Source organism: Vombatus ursinus, unplaced genomic scaffold (assembly GCF_900497805.2).
Source record: "Vombatus ursinus unplaced genomic scaffold, bare-nosed wombat genome assembly UNPS02003358.1, whole genome shotgun sequence".
Classification (NCBI taxonomy): domain Eukaryota; kingdom Metazoa; phylum Chordata; class Mammalia; order Diprotodontia; family Vombatidae; genus Vombatus; species Vombatus ursinus.
The window spans coordinates 697-5,228 of record NW_020943136.1 but is presented as its reverse complement, the minus strand read 5'-3'; the positions used below and the strand labels follow the sequence as shown (position 1 = coordinate 5,228).

Genomic DNA, 4,532 nt, shown 5'->3' with positions numbered 1-4,532 from the left:
GCTGGTTTTCTCTTTCGCTGCTTTTTACACTCGGATGAGGCAACATTGCTGGTAGTCTTCCCTCACATTCCTAACACAAGATTTTATGACTGGCTTTCTCCTCCAAACTAGCGCTGTCTTGGGCTGCCGTGTTTCATTAAGTATTTCAGGAGTGAGGCTTTCTCGTCGAGCTTCCTCAGCGTGGCATTTGTTTGACTTCATTAACTTTCTAAACAAGTGTCACTTGGAGAAGGAACCAGCCACCAGGTGAGCGCCATAAAAAGCTGCAGGGCCAGCCTTCCACCTGCGGGGCCTGCGCTGCCGTAGCCGCGGGGGCGGAGCCGCAGCGCCCGCTGCCAATGGCCCGCGGCGGTCACGTGGCGCCAGACTCGGCCTGCCTGGAGGTCCGGAAGTGCGTTTAGTGGGACAGAGAGAGGTGGCGGGCGGCGGGCTGGCTGCGTGTGGAGACGCGGCTTGTCTGGCAGCAGGGGCGCAGCCTCCTGGGCCCGTGTCCCAGCCGCGGCCCTCGGGCGCTCCCTTCCTTATTCTCTTCCTCCCTTTCTCTCTCCCTTCCTTCCTTCTTCTCTTCCTCCCTACCTCTTTCTCCTTCCCTTTCTCCCTCCCTCCTTCCCTCCTCCCTTCCAGCCTTCCCCGCGCCCTGGGTCGGGCTTGCCGCGGGAGGAACCCGGCTCTAGGATGAAGCTGAAGCCAAACAGGAGGAGGAGGAGGAGGATTAGGACTGAGGTTTGTCCGCGGCGCTTCTAGAAGCGGGGGCTGCCTGGGCTTACTCCATCGGCGAGGGGGGAGGGGAGGAGAGGGGGTCCATCTCCAGATCAGTGCGTTGTTCCCCGGGGGAGGAATGGAGCCCGAGGTAGAGCAAGGCGGAACTGCGCTAAGAGAAGTGTCAGAAGAGGAAAATTAGGCAGACTTCTGGGCCTGTGTGAGCAGAACCAAGATGGCAAGCATCGCACTGAGGGAGGTAGTGGAAGACTGGGAAGATTCCTTTCTTATAGGAAGGAAGGTTGAAGATGCCATTAAAGTTCTTGAGGGTCATCAACCTGCACAAACCGAGTATTTGGAAAAATTGAAGTCGGGCTGCTCACCAACCAATGGAAATTCCATGGTTCCCACCCTTCCAGACAACAATTCTTGGTAGGGAACTTCTTCACAGACTTAGGGGATGCCATCTTCTGTCAGATCAATTTCTAGGTGACCATACAGAGTTTCACAGGGAGAAGGCGTCTGAGTTTGATATCCACATGTAGAAAGTGTCTGAATTATCGTACACTCTGTATTCAGACAGTTTTCTTATTTTCTAGATGCTTTGAAATATTTCCTTTTCTCTTTACCAGTGTGGAGGTATTTCAATAAACCAAAGCCATGTGGATTTTTAAATTTGATTTGATTTGACTTATTTATTTAGGCAATTGGGGTTAAGTGACTTGCCCAGGGGATTTTTTTTTTAAAGATGCCTTAACTGTGCCCTCTCCGTTTCCTCAAATACATTTTTATTTTTCAAACTGCTCTGTGTTCATTCCAGTTTTCACACCAACTTACCTGGTGTGGTTGTCTGGATTTTTTTAAAAGGAATTCAAGGGGGAAGAAATGATTAGGTACTTCTAAAGCATTGAGCCATTGAAAGGAAGGCTTCTCTAGTGGTTTTTAGTTTTTAGAGCTCATTTCAGAAGGTTAAAATGTTTATAGCGCCACTTTGTTTCAAATATATTATAGCCCTCAAGATATCTTCGAATTTAAGAGAGACGAGATGTGTATTAAACTCTGTTTGTCTCCTATTGGAAGGTATTTTGTATACACGTGGTATCTTTTCCCTCCTTTAGATTTAAACATAGGAGATTTTTCCAATGCCGAGTATGGTGACATTTCAGTATGGGATGCCACTATCATAATAGCTAGACCCTGGAAACGTACAAAATAGGCTCATGCAAAATAGCATTAAGATTCATCTTCCACCTCCCTCTGATTTATCATGCTTTCATCCTTTTGTGCAGAATGCCCTAGGATAAGCATAAGTTTTTTTTGTTTTTTTTTTAATGGAAAAAAAATCCCTGCTTTATACAATTAGTCATTTTCATCATGGAGTACCTCTGTAGTGGGTTTATTTCATTAATCCAGTACTACAAATAACACACTGGCATCAAGCTCATTTGCATTCTCATTCAGTTTCTGCCATTCCTTTTGCTCCCTGGGAGCTTCTTCCTTATCTTTGCTGGCAAACAACAGCCAACAGAATTGAAGATATCCAGAGGATTTGATGGGGAGCTTACCTTGTTTGAGAACCTTTTAAATGTTAAATAATAATGAGCACTGTGACTTGCCCAATGTTGCACAGCTAATAATTACATGAGATCAGATTTGAATTAGCTTTTTCTGACTCTAAGTCCAAGGCTCTAACCACTATATCAAGTTGTTTCTCATTAAGGGCAGGTTTATGGCCACATTTCAGGAAACTGAAGGTCAGAAAGATTTGGTCACAGAATTGGTAAATATAAACATTGGGATTCCATCCTAGGTCTCGTCTACAAGGTTTTAGACTACTTTTGGCTGCATCATAAGGCATACCTTATCTGTCAGAAGGAAAGGGGATGAGCCAGATGATCTCTAGACCTAAAGTCTAAATTTAGGATATGGTCACAGGGACACACAGTATTTGCTGTATAAACCTTAAATATGGAGCAGCGTAACACTAGGTTCTATAATTTTAGAGAACGGTTTTGTGACTCTTGCCAGTGAAATGTCTATGCGTGGCTCCATTCTCCTCAAAAGTGATGGCAGGGTAAGATATTATGATTTCCCCTGCCATTGGTAAAAGCACACACTCAAATCTGATCATCAGCTGTGGACATCAGCCTCTGAGGACAGCTTTCCTAGAGATATTTCTTCCTCTAGACTCTGAACTTCTCAACTTTGTGTCTCTGCCGCCTCCCCTTGGAACATGCATTGTAAGGAAGGACATCACGAGCTATGATCATAAAACTGAAAATGTCCTCTAAGCCATCACACCTTAAGCTTGAGCCAAAATCTCAGTTGCATTTCTTTGCTTGAACAGTGACTACAGAAACTCAGGCAGTGTAGAAACTTCATTTTCCCCTTACTGCTTTAACCCTGAAGAAACTTAAGTTATCCTCTATTCTTCTGAATGAAAATATCTCTTGTGCTTCTATTCCAAATTTAATTGAAGGTATCACCTATTTGAGCCATTGTCTGACTGGGCTCTCCAAGGGATTGAAACCCAGCTATTGTTGGCATTTCCATAGAGGCTACCTGCTTGGACAAGTAGTCAAGGCAGCCATTTCATATATTTCCTTCAATGCATCAGCTGCTTTACACGTCAGAAGATTACTACAGAAAAGTGAAGGTAGAAAAGCAAAGCTGAACCCTGAAAGGAATTTTGGATTAGCCATTTCATGAGAGAGGAACCTTCAGGTGATTGTTGGTGGATTTGCACTTTTACTGGTTAGGGTAAAAAATTGACCTTCGTCTTCTAGATAAAGTGCAGTACATCATATACTTCTACTTGTAAGTCTTTATATAATTTGTGAGATTAGTTTGGAAAAAAGTAAGAGACATATAGCCATCAGAATAGCAGGTGGGTGATCTGATCTCCCAGCAGCTTCTAGGTTCGTAGTTTTATACTAAATCATACATAAAAACACAGAGACACACACACACCTACACACATACACACACACACTCACATATATATATAAAGGTATATGTGTGTATTATATATATTTATAAATGTGTATGTGTATATTTATATGTATGTATATATGTGCATATATACACACATAAATATTAAATCATATTTGGATACAGAGCATTAGTTTTTATTGTAGTCAGTATTCCTAGTCACATACTAGGCAATTAATGTATATGTTAGTTGAAGTTAATTGAGTTGAAATCAATGCATGTTTCTTACTGTTGATATTTGTGGTATGCACACTCATCAATCATGTCTTGAAAATGCCAACAATCTACTGGGGTAGCAGTGATGTCATCACTCAGCAACCCTCTCTTGGAAAGGTCAACATTGTACTGGCACAGCAGGGCGGCCATTTCATGAGAGAGTATCCTTCAAGTGATTGTTGTTGGATTTGTACTTTTACTGGATAGGGTAAAAAATTTGCCTTCAACATCTAGATAAACTGTAGTACATCATATACTTCTACTTGTAAGTCTTTATATAATTTGTGAGATTAGTTTGGAAAAAAGTATGAGCCATGTGGCCATCAGCATAGCAGGTGAGTGATCTGATCTCCCAGCAGCTTCTAGGTTCGTAGTTTTATAGTAAATCATACATACACACACAGAGACACAGACACACCTACACACACACACACACACACACACAGACAGACATATATATATACACATATATATGTAGGTATATGTGTGTATTATAAATAATTGTATATGTGTATGTGTATATTTATATGTATGTCTGTATGTACATATATACACACATGAATATTAAATCATATTTGGATTCAGAGCATTAGTTTTTTATTGTATTCAGTATTCCTAGTCACATA

At 42.0% G+C, this 4,532-nt stretch overlaps 1 pseudogene; it reads left to right on the top strand.

Moving 5' to 3' along the window:
• The first annotated feature begins 838 nt into the window (after positions 1 to 838).
• Positions 839 to 1,171, top strand: LOC114052113 (annotated as a pseudogene).
• The last annotated feature ends 3,361 nt before the right edge of the window (positions 1,172 to 4,532 follow it).